Here is an 18,454-nt window from a genome sequence, read left to right on the forward strand (position 1 = left end):
AAAAACAAACAAGAATAATCTTTCCTCTTTGGATTTTTCCTCTTTAGAGAAAAAGGGCAATTCTTTTAGCTTTTTGTTGAAGTTCATGCAGTAAATATGCTTCGGTTGTGGCTTTCTTATATTTACTAGCTTAATGCACACGTGTAAATCAAATTTAGTATATTGAGAAAGAGCGCGTATCTTGACAAAGAGTTAGCTGGTGATCAAGTTTAAAACAATACAAAATAGTAAATGCAAGAAAGTGTTCAAGTTTAAAACAATTCAAATTAGTAAATGCAAGAAAGTGAGCACACCCCACAATAGGGGATTTTCAATAAAACATTGAATGGTATGGGGTCCTATTAATTTCATAGGCAAGAAACAATAGAAAATAAATAATCCATCAGCTACATAAATATAAGAGAAAAAGACAGATCTTTGGATAAAATGTTAAGGTGAAGACGCCCATCCAAGACGGTCCTCATTCATGATTAGACAAAGGACAAAGAAGAATTGAAAACAATAGAAAATTTTTGATGTACCTTCCAGCAAATTAAATCTTAATCCAAAAAATGAATATGAGCTTGTTAGATACATTTATACACAACCACATCCAAAAAATAGTAGTTACAAATGTTTGAAATCTATTTGTTGTTGCAAAGGGAAATATTTTCAAAATGTAACATATGCACGTGTGAAAAGAACTTAAGTCCTCTTTGCGGAAGTCTTACTCCCCAGCTCAAACTTGTTCAAACCAGAGGTAGGTGCTGCCATTTTTTGTAACAAAAAAAATTGATATATTGAATTAATAGAGTAGAAGTATCAAACAATTTTTTTGTGTAATAAGCTTTAACATGTTCAATATTTTTTTTTCTTCCCAATATTTTAGTATTTTCCATACATATTTCTCCATAGAGTGCTACGTAACAAAATGCAATAACACCGAGAAAGAAATCAGATAGCATAAGGAATAACGAAGCTAGGTACACATTTTTTTAAGAGAAAAAGTGGATACTCTCTTTTCATGTTTAGTAAGATACTTTTTTCAGACACATATAGAGAGTGTACTTTCTCTATTAGCATTGGAAATTATCAATTTAAGGGTTGAAGACTTATTTGTACTATTATACGTACCAAGAAAGAAAATATCAATTAGTGAAGGTCCATCAAATACACTATAGCACTTGATCATAACAAATACTCATAATATTTCATTTTGTACATTGGTAACTTGGCCCGCAATCTCTTCTCATCCACACCGTCGTCAACTCCAAGATAAAGTAATTCATTTGAAAACTGAACTCCGAGGCAAGTACAACATCAAATGTCATACTTAACAGCCTCAGCAGGCCTCCCCTTTCTCTTTGTGTAACTCCACAATCCACTTTGCAACAAAACCTTCTCACCATTGAAAATATATCCACTCTGCAACAAAATTTTCTCACCATTGAAAATATTTCTCATGATTGAAAATTAACAATTGTTACAGCTCTTAAAGCTAAGTCTCTCCTCAAAATCCCCATCCCAAAATTATGTTTCTCTCTCTATATACCTTTCATTCTCTAGAAACTGAAACTGCAATGAGAAGCCCGTATGATTACCAAAACAAAAAGATGGGCATTGTCCTCTCTTCCTCTAAGAAACTGAAACTGCAATGAAAAAATAATATAATTACCGAAACAAAAAGGTGGGCATTGTCCTCATTTCCTCTAAGGAAACACGTTCTTGTAAAAAATAGAGGATAAGATCCACAAATGGGGTTATTTGTAGAGAAAGAAAATGGATAATAAAAAAAATAGAGGATAAGATCCACAAATGGGGTTATTTGTAGAGAAAGAAAATGGATAATAAAAGCCAAGAGGGCACTTGGGGAGAGAGAAAGTGGAGAATAAAAGCCCAGTTGATATTGCTAAGTCGGTTGATTTTTATAACATATTTTATTTGTAATTTTTGAGAATTTTTATCAAACCATCATAAGATGGCTCCACTATTGTCTAAGTCGATTGATTTTTATATATTTTATTTGTAATTATTGAGAATTTTTATCAAACCATCATAAGATGGCTCTACTTAGTACACCAAACATTACCCAAACTCCAATGGAATTGACTAGATAAGCTCGAAGTTAGCAAGTTGGATCACTACAAACTACCATTGTAAATTAATCCAAGTATAAAAATCAATTTTCTACTAATCTATCACAACCATAACATATCCCGATAAATTCTTTGCAAGGGCAATCTATATTTTTAGTGAAAATGAGATTCTACAAAGAAATACCTTGCTTGTCTTATCTATAAGTATGATATATGACAAAAAAGCCAAATCCATGAAACAAATAACCATTGAGCGAATAAAACAAACAAATAAAATCTACCATGAGAACTCATTCATCAAATGTTCCAACTTCCAAGTGAAACAAGAACAAAATAACTTGAACTTTGAATCAACAATGGAGATGCATATAGTAGAGAGTAGTAATAAGGATCATAATATATGGGATTTAAAGGGAGAAGAGAAAACATACCACTTCAGCAAAACTTCTACCGTCTTCCAAATCATGGTAGCCCACCTTATTGAGTTGTTTGAAAAATGGAGATGCATGAGGATCTTTATTTTCTCTTTCGTCATTAATTAGTTGTTAACTTGTTGTATGCAAAGTCCATTTGTAATAAGGAGCATCATAGTAGACATGGTATATCATTTCTTGAATGAAGTAAAGTCACATATTCATGTCCTACCACCTTTGTATCAACCATCGACGATTGACTCCTAATACTTTTGAAAGTAATATCAGTGTCATCTTATATCTTAGCCATCGTCTACCTATTAGAAATTATGGTATCTATCGTTACATTATACGCATGATAGAAGTAAATGCCTATTTCTCATATATGGAGAGCATCTACAATTCAATATTGAAGTAAAGCAGAAACAAAATTCACTTGAAATTTTTGTCAACAATGGAGATGCATAGAGTAGAGTGATCTCTAGTAATAAAGATCATAATAGACATGACTTAAAGGATAGAAAATATACCATTGCAAGACTTCCACAGTTCCACCTCTTTCAAACCAAACTTCAGCCAAACTTTTATGGTTCTACCTCTTTCAGACCATGACGGCCCACTTTATTGCGCTATTTTGCAAATGGAGATGCATGAGGATCTATATTGGATAAGTCCATCTATAATAAGAAACACTATAGTTGACATGGCATACCATTTAAATCACATATTCACATTCTTATCCACCTTTGTATCAATTATCGATAATCGACTCCTAACATTTTAGAAGTTAATATATGTGTCGTCATATCTTAGCCATCATCTACATAGTAGTAATGATTGTATCTATCCTTGCATTATACCCATGATAGAAGTAATGCCTATTTCTCCATATGGAGTGTGTACAATTCAAGCTTTACACACTTCAAGAGGAGTAACACGATCTTGATTTGACGAAGTAATTTAAAAACATTTTAACTACAAATCGAAGCAGTTCTTAGAAATGATCCCAAAAAAAATGATGTGCAGTGAGTAAATTTCCAGAACTAAAAACTTTCATTCCTAAAGTTTGATACCCATAAAATTTACATAAAAGCATTTAATTGGATAGGCTATTGTATTACTAAATATTTCAAATTTTAAAAGTATAATAGTCATAGATATCTTTATAAAAATTCTTTGGAATGTTCTTCATTGTGCTCTTATGACTCTTAGAAAACCTGCAACTACAACTCCAACTATCTCCTGAATACAGTGGTATTGTATTAAAGAGAAAACAAAACAATATTGCGGATATTCAATATTAATGGAACTCATATTTAAGAAAAGAAAAAAAATATAAGAAGCATTTCATAGAGGCAAAAATACATATAATTCTCTATTTCTCTCTCTCTCTCCCCACCATGCAACATAAACATGTATTGTTTAGTATTAAATGTAAATCTAGTATTTCCCTTATACAACACTTAAAAGTTGTTGCCATAAAAATTGTGAAACACACTTGCATACATAAATTTAATTAATTTTAACTAAAATTCAAATTCAAGAGAGCTAAAGACAACATTCATTCTATGTATCTATGAGGAAAACTTATTGGCAGTATTTAAATAATGAAATTAAGAAAACCAAGCTACTAAGGTAGTGCATAGTTTGTTTGTATTTATTGAAGATTTTTTATAAGACCATGGTAAGATGTCTCCACTCAAAACCCCAAAAACAACTCAAATTCTACTGAGATGATTGCACAAGCTTGAAGTATGCAGGTTGGATCGTTGCAAACTGCCATTGTAAATTATCGAGGTACAAAAACTCAGTTTATACCAATCCATCACATCCATGACATATCTCGATAAATTCTTTACATGGGCAAATCTTTATTTTTAGTGAAAATGAGATTCTACTAAAAAATGCCTTATTATGTCCATAGGTAAGACAGAAAGACAAAATCCATGAAACAAATAATCAATAAAGTTAAACAACTTCCGAATCCATTGACCTAATTCACTTGAAATTTATGTCAACAATGGAGATGTATAGAGTAGAGAGATCTCTTCATAATAGATGGGATTTAAAGGATGAAGAGAAAACATACCACTTTAAGACTTCTACAGTTTCACCTCTTTCAAATCATACTTCAGCATGACTTTCATAGTTCCACCTCTTTCAATCCATGGTGGCCTACTTTATCGAGCTAATAGAGATGCATGAGGATCTATATTGGTTTTATGCAAAATGCATCAAATATAAATTCATCTATAATAAGGATTACTATAGTTGATATGGCATACCATTCTCTAATGAAATGAAGTCACATATTCACATTCTTACCCACTTTTGCATCAATTATCGACATTGACTCCTAACACTTTATAAGGTAATATCTGTGCAATCATATCTTATCCATCGTCTAACTAGTAGTAATGATGGTATCTATCCTTGTATTATTCTCCAATCAAGACACCATAATTAATTCAAACTGTACTAAGATGACTGCACAAGCTCGAAGTTTGCAGGTTGAATTACTACAAATTGCCATTGTAAATTATCGAAGTACAAAAACCAAGTTTTGCCAATCCATCATATCCATATTATCTCGATAAATTATTTACATGGGAAATCTTTATTCTTAGTGGAAATGAGATTCTACTAAAAAATACTTTATTGTGTCCACATGTTTGACAAAAGGCCAAAATCCATGGCGCAAATAATAAATAAAACTTAACAGCTTCCAAACTCATTGACCTAATTCACCTGAAATTTATGCCAACAATGGGGAAACATAGAGTGGAGAGATATATAGTAATAAGGATCATAATAGATGGGATTAAAAGGGCCAAGAGAAAACATACCTGTTTATAGTGTGAAATTGAGAAGATCTCAAATCTAAGATCCCCATATCTATCGCTATAAAACTAGTTAATTAAATTTTTGATAGAGAAGTGGGAATGGTAGAATTATTAGTTAAAGACTAATTGACCTCGAATGACCAATTTCTCTTCAAATCATTGGCAGTGCCAGCATGATCTTTTCGTCAAAATAAAGGAAATCAACTGCAAAATTAAATCTGCCTAAAAATAATCAAAATAACTAAAATTAAAGAAAAGAATGAAAGAAAAGTTTACTTGCTCGGGCCGGGTGGCCTGGGACACCCGAAGTTGGTGGTGCCACGTGTATCAGGACCGCGGGTTACTTATGCCTCTTTTTCTTGCCTTCACTTTTTCTCTTTAAACTTGGTTGGCTTTCCCGTATTCACACAATGGTCCAAGCTACATGACCCTAAACTATAGCACATGTCCTGGCTGCATGACATTAAACAGCATCGCATCATGGTCCAAGCTACATGACCCTAAACTATAGCACACGTCCTGGTCGCATGACGTTAAACTGCTTCGCACAATGGTCCAAGCTACATGACCCTAAACTATAGCACACATCTTGGTCGCATGACGTTAAACTGTTTCACACAATGGTCCAAGTTATACGACGTTAAACTATAGTAGACCTCCTGGCCATATGACGTTAAACTGCTTCGCATGATGGTCCAAGCTATACGACCCTAAACTATAACACACGGTCCTGAAGGCACGACCCTAAAACTTGCCTCCATTCGGTCTTGGTAGATGACCTTAAATCACACCAAATCGATAATCACGAAGGCATGACCTTAAACTTGCCTCCCCATGGTCACGGCGGCAGGACCTTAAAATCGCCCCCTCAAAAAGATGAACATGACAAAAACCTACAAGGGAGTCATGGGTAAAAGAATCAAAAGAAAAGAAAAGAAAAGAAAAAAAAAAGAAAAAAAGAAAAATAAAATAAAAAAGATGACGGACATGGTGTGCATTCCGAAAGCCACCATGGGCAAAATATGTCAAAAATGAAAGAGAAAATACAGCCATAGTGAAAAGCCATAAAAGGTACTAAGGGCAAAAGTGTCAAAATAAAGGGAGCGCTATGAAAAACCTTCGGGGAACTTATTCTCAAAATAAGGACGTGTTGATCCTATTCTACAGGTCAAAATTTCATGGTCTTCCGTCCCTATGGCATGATGTTAAATTGCACAACACAGTCCGTTTACACGACTACAAACTGCTTCTCATTCTTACATATCTCTATGGGTTGGTCGCATGACACCCTGCTAAATATCGCCCCTATCATGTCCCTCTTCATAATTTCCCCAGTGAAAGAGCATGATCACTCCTAGGTGTTCTCCCCAGTTGAGATATACCACAGTTACGACTGTGTGACCTCAAAGAATTCAATCGCCTCTCCATAATGTCATATCCCTAGTGGAAGAGTGCCATCACTCCAAAGTGCAATCTCTCCAAGTGAGGTGTACCACAGTTCTGACTATGTGTTCTTAAAGCATGCAACTACCTCTCTCTGTGAAGTAGCAATATCCCTAATTAAGGCGTACCACAGCTTTGATTGTCTGACTGCAGGTCATACTGTTGCCTCTTCGTAAGTACCCCCAGTGGAGGAGCACCACTGCTCCAACATTGTCAAAGGAAGAGCATTGTCGTTCCAAATTCAATACCATAAAATGCTCTCCCTGAAAGAGGCGTACCACGGATCCAACTGTGTGATTGTAGACCGTGCCAATGCCTCTTCATAAACCTTTAAAGCATGTAACCGCCCCTTTTACACAAAGAAATATCCCCAAAAGAGGCGTACTTCAGTCTCAACTGTGAGAATCAAAACCATGTTTTTCATCTCTTCATGAACTCCCCTAGCGGAGGAGCACGATTACTTCAAAACTCATCATTTCCGGTGCTACTCTCAATGGAGGCATACCATAGTTCCCAGCTTTGAGACCTTAATGCTTGCAATCGCCTACTCATAAAGATATACCTCCTATGGAGAAGCATCATTTCAAACCCAACATTCCAAAGTGGTGTTCTCAATCGAGGCATACCGCAGTCTCGATTGTGTGACGTTATAGCACGTTGCCTCCTCATGAAAAACAACCATATCATCCCCGATCGAGATGCACCACAGTCTTGATTGCATGATCTTTAAAAGAATGCAACCGCTTCTCTAGGTGAAACCTCAATATCCCCAGTAGATGCATGCCACAATCTCAAATGTGTAAGTTTATCCTATCCATTTCATACATCACCTCATCTATGAGCATTTGCTTCCTGTCAACCACTTCATCTCTCATGACTCTTCTGGTCTCCATTTCCCCAGTTGGGGTTACACCACTCGTGGCTCTCTTGAGCCTCCGTCATTCATGTTTCAAGGCAAACCATCGAACCATTACCCTAGTCCCGAACTGTGTGGCACCCCAAATGCCTTGTGTGACCCATTTTTCCATAAGCCATTCTTCACCTTATTGAGAAACCTATAGTGTCCCTTGAACCCTGCACCTTATGGTGCCCATGATCCCATTTCATGTCATGTGTGCCCCTGCTTCAATAGTCCAACATGGGTAGGGACTATAAAAACACCCCTATCGGTCTAAAGTGGGTGAAGACCTTAAACTTTCCCTCAACACGTCCAATAAGAGTGATGACATTAAAAGGCCCTCGAGTTCGTCCATCAGGGGTTATAACGATTAAAAACCCCATACATATGTCCAACAAGGGTGAGGACTTTAAAAGCACCCTTACTTTGGTCTAAAAAGGGTGAGGACCTTAAACATTCCTTCAATGAGACAAACTCGTTGGGTTGATCCATCCACTCCCTAGTGGGTTGATCCATCCACAATCATCATGAGGCTACCACTCTCATGTAAGCCCACCACCAACCGTGAGAGTAAACCATCGCTCCCCACCAAATCCCAACTCTTGAGCCTACCACTAGCATACAGATTCACATCGCTCATCATCCCTAGGGAGTCCTCACCTCCCTTAAGCACCATGTAAACCCTTGAATGGTCGCCCCTGCCTGACCACCATTTCACCCATCAACTCCACCTCATCTCCCTCCCTCTCTCTCTCTCTCTCTCTCTCTCTCTATCTCTTATACACGCATCTCTGTGTACACGCAACGCCACGGTCCCATCATGCCTCCTCACACGCCACCATGGCCCTGTCGCACCTCTTCAAGCGTACGTGTGCCCCCGTTAAAAAATCTTTTTTTCCCTTCCTTTTGTGCACACTGGGCTATGCAAATGTTGTGTGGCTCTGTCAAAGGAACCTTCGCCCGCACTTCACGCGTATGTGCATGTCGCGGCCCTAGTGTACCTACCTGCACAAAACGCGAGCTCCATCACACTTTCGCCCCCAGCTCACCCCAGCAAGCCTTATGCAAATATGACCCCTCTGTCTTGTATATTGTCAAAGAGAAGTTGAGCATGATGAGCATCCAATGACGATCATCATGAGTAAAAGTGAAAGCTTTAGGAGGACATAGCCATGAAGCTATAGGTGGGCATGGCCACGAAGCCCTGAGTAAGAGTGTCATGAAAATAAGAGAACCGAGCATGGTGAAAACCCTCAAGGGCGCCATGAGTAAATATAGAAAAATAAAAGGTAGACGGGACCTCAAAGTCACTGATAAAAAAGCCTCAATAAAAGGAAGGAGTTGGTAAAAACCATTTTTATGGCACCACTCTTATTCAGTTCAGGTGAAAACCTGAAAGGGCGCTTAGACTAATAAACAGGTTGATGCAGTTTTTGACCAAAGACGACCTCAGTTAATTACAACAAGAAAATCGCAAGGCGCTGAGTAAAATCAAGACCGGTCCTTCACCACCAACTAGATTGGGACCAATCTCCCACCAAGGGCACCCACTAGTCGGCCCCAGAGCCAAAAAATTCACCACGGACTAGATTAGGACCAAACTCCCAACAAGGGTACCCACTAGTCTGTCCAGAGCCAGAATCAAGTTCCTTCAACACTAAGATCGACTCTGTCAAATGACCCTTAGTTGTTAACAACTAGATTGGAACCAAACACCCACCAAGGGCACCCACTAGTGGGCCCCAGAGCCAAAGAACACCACCAGCTAAATTGGGGCAAGCCCGCCAAGGGAATCTACTAGCAAGTATCGATGACCCAGCATCTCGGTATGAGCAATTAATATTTGTTGACCATCTTTATTGCTGAACTAATGACATTACTCATTCTAACTAGCATCAAAGTCATTCCAAATGTCACCAAAGTTTTGATGGTCCAAAAATCACATAAAACCAACCTAAAGGCTATCATGGGTGGGTCATTTTTACCTATAAATAACCCTTTTTACCTCATTCTGAAGGTCTAGACTCTCAAGGATTTTGAGCCTAGGTTAATCCCAAATTCCCTTAGTCTTGATCCCAAGTTTGATCTTGAGAGAAAAGCCCCAAGGTGCGCCCACTTGTGCAACCCCCATTCTACCAAATCCAAAACCAAAACTACAAACTCCGTCAAGCTACACAATCAACTGAAGGCAATCCAAATAATCTGACCTTCTGAAACCTCTTCCTCATACTTCTACTTGCCCCATTAAAAATAGAGAAAGTTTAGGATTGACTGTGCAACCATACGATTTGAATGTAGGTCGACTCTGGGCGTTGGGCTGGGGGGGGCGGCTTAAACGTGGTTTTCATTCTTCTTTCATTGGTTTTTCTAGCATTTATTTTCATTCATAAGCTATAGTTATGGCTTTCTTCATTTTCTTTCTCATTTTATGATTTAACCTTTCTTTTTCTCTTCCTTGACTTCTTACATTTATTTCTTTCAACTATTTTAGTATGTTTTTCCTCGTTTTCCTCTATTTATGATCCTACTCATGTTTTCTTCTCCTTTCATTCAATGTGGTATTCATTATCCATAGGTTAGTTATCTTTGATCCTCTCTTTTTTCTTTTCATCTTCTCATTGCGTGATCATTTTCCCTTTGTTAGTTTGTATTTATTTCTTTTTTTTTTTGTTGCATTTATTTCTCTTCTTTACTTCTTTATTTAGTGGCATAGACCTTCTCTTCTCAACAAACCCTCTATCACTCATCCTCTTCATTAAATAGTTATTCTTATTTTCTTGATAACATTTATTTCTAGTTAGGATTGTTCTATTTATTCATCTTTATCCTTTTATTCATTTGATAATATAGTTCTCTATCTTTAATTTTTCCCTTCATGAAATAGTGATTTTCCTTCCTTTTCTAATGAATATTCTTCTTTGTTTGTTACATTGATATCCCTTCCTTGTTTCTCCCATTTGATAGTATAGGCTATCTCTTCTCACCCCAGTCTTTCATCTCTTTTATTGTGTGGTGGTTTTCTCTTTTATTGTTGTATTTATTTCTTTTAATTTGTTGTGTGTTTCTCTTTTACCTATTACTCATTTAATAATGTAGATCTCTCACATCTCTCATCTTCTCTATCTAAGTGCTTGTTTGTTCTTCTTTATTATGCTTTTTCCATCTTAATTAGGGATATTTGCTTTAATCTCTTTTATTTTCCCATTATTTTGTAGTTTAATCTCATCTCCTCTATGCCTCTCATTCCCTACTCTCTTCTATATTTACTTCATCTCTTTCTCTTATATTTTGTTCAATAGTTTAGTCTCTCTCATTCTCCTCTTGTTGCATCTACTTTTTCTAGCCTTTTATTGGTAACTTGTATTCACCTATTCCTCTCCCCCCCTTTTCAATTTGTCATTTTCTATTTCTCTCTATCTCATTTATCTTAACACTCTTTCTGCTATTTCATTCTATCTATTTTCTTGTATTCAGGTTTATTACTCTCATTGTATGCTATTTATTAGCATTAGTTTTCTTGCCTCTTTCTCTCATTTTATTCCCTTCAATGTTACATTATTATCTTTATTCTCATCTTATATTTATATCACTTTGCCTCATTGATGAGAACATCATCTCTTTCCTTCTTAATAATCATGCTTGTATCTCCACAATCTTCTCTCTCTCTCTCTCTCTCTCTCTCTCTCTCTTATTCTATGTTATACATGTTTAGGTTAGCCTTATTCCCTTATCTCCATGCTATTTAATTCCTTATTCCCTTATCTCCATGCTCTTTAATTCCTTATTCTTCTTGCATTTTATAGGTAAATTCTTTACCCATGTTTATTTGCATCTCTTTAATTTAATTGTTTATTTATGGTTCTCTTCCCTTGTTCTCTTTCTAAATCCATTTTCCTAAATCTTTTTTTTATCCCAAATCCCTATTTGAAAGCTTTCTTTGTTGAGTTCCAATGGTGAAGTAGGATGGAAGACGGCTTTGTCAGCAGTCCGAGAGGAATAAGGCCTTAGGATACGATTCTCATTCAGAACGTAATTTGACGAGACTCATACTCTTCCAACTCTTCGATTTGTTTGCACCCGAAACCAAGATAGGGGCGAACTCCCTTGCCCTCATTTTCGAGTATAAACAATTGGGCATCCGAATCTAATTTCGAAGCTAAGATGAAACACTTGATCAACAGCTGGTCATGAACCTGCTCACATTTTACTACAGAAACTTTACAACAAAAGTAAAAGATCATACCTGAGACGATATGCTTCCTTTGTACAAGACGATATGCTTCCTCTATGCCAGATATGGTGGCAATAGAAACTTGATTTTATAAAAGGGGTGTTGCTAGGAAGGAGAGAGAGTTGATGCTAAAAAGGGGGAGATCAGTGGTATTGGTGGTGGGTTTTATGAGAGGAGAGAGAGTCACTGAGAAGGAGAAAGAGTCAATGGTGGCTTCCAATGAGAAGGGAGTCCATGGTTTTATTTTTCATATGACCCATCCGAACCTATTTTCGTAGTATTTATTAGGCATTTGAATCTAACTCCGAAGTTAAGATGAAACACTTGATCAACAGTTGGTCATGAACCTGCTCACATTTTATATTTAAAAGATTCTACGAGGAAATTCTTGCAATTTAATGCCTTTTAGTTTATATTTGGGAAATACCAATAAAATGGTCAAAACACTGCAAAATATCATTGAGGTGATTAAATCGACTAATTTACTGATAAATTGGCCATTTTTTATGAAGTCATTCAAGTATCTTTCAACTATTTTTTAAGAAAATACCCAAGTTGTTGTTCAGGGTATGGAAATCTTGAACAAGTGAGGGCATAGCTTAAGTTACTCAAGTAAAAGGATTTAAATACCCCTATTTTGTTTTGGGTCCAATGATGAGAACATGTTTCTCATTACAATCTTTTTTCATCGGTTTAGAATTCAGATCATGTATTTATATATGTTTCTCTTGGCTTGATTGAGGCCAAATTACCAAATTAACCCCACTTGTTCTGGGTTCATAAATTGAAACAAGATTTTATTTAGTCATTTGGCTCAAATGACATTACATTTTAAGGTATAAGGGCAATTTGAATAGTTTTAAGCATGACTCTTGAGCACGTATTGCATGCTTCCTTTGGAGCACATTGTACGCATATTCCCACAGGCAAGATAGCTACTTAAGATGATTTCTTTTATTTTGGGATACACCAAATAACCAGATGATTATTTCAAGAGTAGGGGATTATCTGGAACCTAGAAGTTCCAAGTCACTGAAAGCTGAAACTATTGATACGGTAAGGCTTTTAAGTATTTATTTGATAACTTATAAGAAATCCTTAAATATATTAATTAAGCGTCATAGTGATCTAACAAAAAGATTTACAGAGATGAGAGAGAGAGAGGGGGCACATTAGAGAGGGGCCAAAGCAAGGACATTTAGAGAGAGAAAATGAGTTAGAGGGATAAATGACGCAATTAGAAAGAGAAAATGGTACATTTAGAGAGAGAGAGAACATAATTAGAGAGGGAATAGGGTTAAAGAAAGAAACCACATGATTAGAGAGAAAAATAACTTAGAGGGGGAGAGAGCGAAAGCACATACTTAGAAAGAGAAAGAGCACTAATAGAGAGAGGAGCTAAATAAAGGGCATGATTAGAGAAAGAAATTAGTTGGAGAGATAAGAAGAAGAGAAAGGAATTATAGATGCGAAAGGGCACGAATAGAGAAAGAGCCAACAGAGTGCGAAATGGCACATTTCAAGAGAAAAAGGACTTAAAAGAGAGAAAGGGTATAGTTAGAGAGAGAGAGAGTCAAAGATACAAAAGGCACAATTATTGAGAGAAGATTTAGAGAGAGAATATATGGTTAGAGAGAGAAATGAGTTAAATAGAAAGGACAAGAAGCAAAAAAGAAGATGATAGAGGTGAATTTCTTATAAAAAAGGATAAACAAACTTCAATTTTTATTTTTTATTTTTGGTTGCGGTGCCGAGGGTGGCAGAATTGTAGTTTTTCATTTTTTGAGAATCCATAATTTCCTAAAGTCAATTTTTTTGTATATCCCTCTATCATCAAAACAAGAAGTGATGCAATGAACTAGAACTTCCAACTTCTAGAGTTGGAACATTTGTTTATAAAACATGCCCTAAGAAACAAATTGAATTTTAGTTCTTAAGGACTTAAACCTCACTATCTGAAAATTAAACAGTCTTTGTATAATCTCATGATGATGATGTAGTTGTTGTTATTATCATTATTGCTGTTATTGTTGTTATTATTGTTATTATTGTTGTTGTTGTTGTTGTTGTTGTTGTTGTTGTTGTTACTATTATTATTATTATAGTCGCTGGTTGAAAAAAGTCACATCCTCAAAATTTGAGGTCCTAAATTCCATATTTCATTCGAACTTTTATTTGTAGGAAGAAAGGTTTTAAAAATTGATGAGCTAGATTAGAATTGTCCTGGTTACCATGGAAATGGAAGCTTATTGGGTTGATTCATGCCTAGTCCTAGGCGAGTCCGTTTATGAACCCATTCTTTTCAATTGAAAAATTAGAAAAAAGGTCACGTAAATACTTCTTTAATTTGTCATCACTAGAACTTTTTTTTTTTTATCATGTGTGCCCCTGTCAGATCTATACATGCCTCAAATTTTGCTTAAAAATTACCGAAAACTATGAGCCGTTTGATCAAGATTTGATGGTTAAGCGCTAGCTTGTGAGTTGTGACAATGTAACTCAAGCCATCTCACCACATTTACTCAGATCTGACGGCTGAGACCAAAAATCGCATATACCATACCAGAAAAACACACTTTTCAACACATTAAAATTTCCATAGAACAGCACACTTTTCAACACCTTACAATTTCTATGTGGGGTCACATAGAAAACCCTCCCTTTAAATAATAACCAACTACTCTCTCTATCCATACGAGAAAAACACACTTTTCAACACATTACAATTTCCAAATCACTATATTACGAAAGAGACATCATTTTGAAATAAAAAAACGTATTTTCTAAAGCAAAATACAACATAATATAGAGCACAGACGTATGCGCTTGACAAAGTAGAGCAAGGGGTTCTTGGATCTACAAGAAAGGCTACTACAGCTTTGAAAGAAATACATATGTGATCTTTTGATGGTTAAATACAATTTATTTATTTATTTTTTAAATAATAATCACCCCTTATAATTTTTGGCAACAAGATCACTCACAGATGGTTTTATTACAAACAATAGAAATTCCAAAAAATAAATAACACATCAATAAAATAAATCTCAACTACTTGATGTCATTCATACAACCTAATACTGTGCTTGAGAATATAAAAAGAAAATATGTCGGAGATTACCTCAACCGGGCTTTTTACACCCCACACCCAGTCACCACATCCAATGACGCGGGATATGTGGTTTAGCTTCAATCTCGAAACGGGATAGCTGATTTAGGCTAAACTATGTAACCACCACTAAAATCTTTACTAAACCTTAACCCCCAAAATTAACTTAGCTCTTAGTTTATTCTTAGGTCTAGAGAAGAGAGATAGTACTACCTAGGATTTTGGAGAGAGAAATTGAGAGAGAGAAATATGGAAGAGAGAGTGGGGCATGCCCCTTTAGGAGGGAGAGAGAGAGAGAGAGAGAGCTTAAGGGAGAGAGAGAGAGAGAGAGAGAGAGAGAGAGCTTAAGGGAGAGAGAGAGAGAGAGGTTGTATAGAGATGGGGAAGAACACCCTTATTTATAGTGAAATTTAGGTTTAAAGTTTCTAAAGGTTTTCCCATAGTTTGCCTCTTTCATGAGATTGAATCTAGACCGTTGATCAAGGTGACTTGTGGGGTGAGAGATCAGAGTCATCCATTCCATAGATGGGCCATCAATATTATGGAAGGTGCATGGACCATTATCCCCCTTTCCTTAAACCATTTTTCCATCAATATATTTAAATAGGGTAACAACCCCAAATTCTCAGGTGTTCAAGGGAGGGAGTACGATCTGTGAAAGTTTTGTGAAGAGTAAGTGGGGCAGCTTTGTAGGAGTCCGGTTAAGGATGTAACATGCCGTTAATACGACTTCTCTCCAAAACTCCAATGAAAGATTTGCATGTCCCATCATACTCCTTACCATTTCCACTAAGGTCTTATTCCTTTTCTCAGCTATACTATTTTGTTCAAGAGTTAAGGCATGGTATATTGATAGATGATCTCATTTTCAATGCATAATTATTTGAAAAGATCAGATGAATATTCCCCCCCTCTATCGGTTCTAAGAACTTTAATTTTCAGGTTGGTTTGAAACTCAACTTAGGCTTTACATTCTTTTAATTTTTCTAGGGCTTCTGATTTTGAATGAATAAGGTATACATGGCTATATCACGAGTAATCATCTATAAAAGAGATAAAATATCTTTTTCCACTTTTGGTGGTCACAGTCATAGGTCCACGTATGTCACTATGAATGATTTTCAATATGCTAGTAGCTCTGTTTGCCATAATGGTATTTTTCCTTATTAATTTTCCCAGCGTACAAGACTCACACACTTTCGATAAATCTCCCTTATAATTTTGAAGAATCCCGTCCTTTTTTAATCATTCCAGTCGTTTGATATTAATGTGACCTGACCTCATATGCCATAGGGTAGCAACCATTTCATTAGGGGAGGTGACATAAGCAATATTATCTTTTATTTCAATAGTAAATAGCCCATCTACAAGTCATCCAGTCATGATCACATCTTTCCCCCTTTTGACTACCACTTTCTCTCCAATGAAAGTGGTTATTTCTCCCCAATGAAAGTGATTATGAATCCATCCATAGACATCTTAGGGACCGAAACCAAACATTTCCTCATATCAGAAGCATAAAGTGATTGCTGTAGGATCAATGTGCTCCCACTCTTTAGTTTCAGCTCAAAATTTCCAACTTCAAGAACATCAGTCTTTTGATTTCCTCCCATATAAATATGCTGCTTTTCTGGCCCCATGGGAGTAAAAGAACAGAACCCATCCTTGGTGTTTGTGACATGAACCGTAGCCCCCGAGTCAAGACACTAAGAGGCTCCCTTAGGGTCAGCCAGCATAAACTCAAAAGCCACACATGTCAATTCTTTATAGGTCGCTTCAGATTAGTTGAACCCGACAACTATTGGCTATGTGGCCCACCTTCTTGCAAATAAAGCAAGTTCGAGTCTCTCTCCTTGCTCTCTTATTTCCAAAATCTTCCCTTTTGAAATCTATTTTCTTTCCAAAATTATTTTTTCCCTTTCCCTTCTTAAATTTAAAAGAAGGTGCAGATCTTACCATATGCACAGCTTCCCTTGGAGTTGTTGTCAGTATTTGTCTCGAATTTTTCCTCTCCTCTTTTGCTTTGATTGTAGTGATGAGCTCCTCCAGTTTTGATGCTTTCCTTCTGGCTGAGTGGATGATATGAAGGTCCCTCATGAATTGGGAAGTGAATTCATAAGATGAATCCCTTGTCTATGTTCATTAGGTTTCATCCTAGTATCTTCTAGCTCTCTGAATAACGATCGAAACACATGCACATAATCTGTAAACTTAGTACCTTCTGCCATCTTTAATTCGTTATACCTCCTCATAACCATGGTTAGCTTTATAAGAGAGGGTCAGCATACTCTCTCAAGTTTATCATAAATTTCACTTGAAGTATAGATTGACTCATACTCAGAAGCATATGAGTCAGTCATGACAAATAAAAGAATGTGTTTTCATCTTAGATTCCTCCTCTTCCAATTGGCGTACTCATTTTTAATGACTCGAGAAGAGTCGACAATTGGACGACGAGATTGGTCCTCAAATAGTACCTTATGCAAGTCTTCCTCATAGAGCAGAAATTTGATTTTTTTTTTTCATGAGACAAAATTGGTCCCATCAAACCTTTCGGTTTTCAGGATCTCTGAGATGAAGGTATGAGCAGCTATATATTTCTATTCTCAAGCAAAAATAAGAAAAGACTCCTAACGGCAATCAAGTAAAACTAGCTTTGATACCAATGAAAGAAAGACCTATGTGATCTTTTACCGAAGAAATACGAATTTTTTTTTTTTAATAATAATCACCCGTTAGAATTTTTAGCAACAAGATCACTCACAGATGGTCTTATTACAAACAATAGAAATTGCAAAAAATAAATAACACATCAATAAAATAAATCTCAACTACTTGATGCATTCATACAACCTAATATTGTGCTTGAGAATATAAAATGAAAGAAAAAAAGAAAAGATGCCGGAGATTATCTCAACTGGACTTTTTACACCCCACACTGAGTCACCACATCTAATGGCGCGGGATCTGTGGTCTAGCTTCAATCTTGAATCGGGATAGCTGATATAGGCCAAACTATGTAACCACCACTAAAATATTTACTAAACCTTAACCCCCAAAATTAACTTATGTTTCCCTCTAATTTTTCCAACCCTTAGTTTCTTCTTAAGTCTAGAGAGGAGAGAGAGTACTACCTAGGGTTTTGGAGAGAGAAATTTAGAGAGAGAAATATGAAGGAGAGAGAGTCGGGCGTGCCCCTATAAGAAAGAGAGAGAGAGAGGTTGTATAGAGATGGGGAAGAACACCCCTATTTATAGTGAAATTTAGGTTTAGGGTTTCTTAAGATTTCCCATAGCTTGTCTCTTTCATGAGATTGAATCTAGACCGTTGATCAAGATGACTTGTCGGATGAGAGATCTGAGCCATCCATTCTATAGATAAGCCCTCAACATTATGGAAGGTGCTTGGACCATTATCCCCCGTTTACTTAAACTATTTTCCC

Source organism: Amborella trichopoda, chromosome 1 (assembly GCF_054954075.1).
Source record: "Amborella trichopoda isolate Santa Cruz 75 chromosome 1, AtrichopodaSantaCruz75HAP2 v2.0, whole genome shotgun sequence".
Taxonomy (NCBI): domain Eukaryota; kingdom Viridiplantae; phylum Streptophyta; class Magnoliopsida; order Amborellales; family Amborellaceae; genus Amborella; species Amborella trichopoda.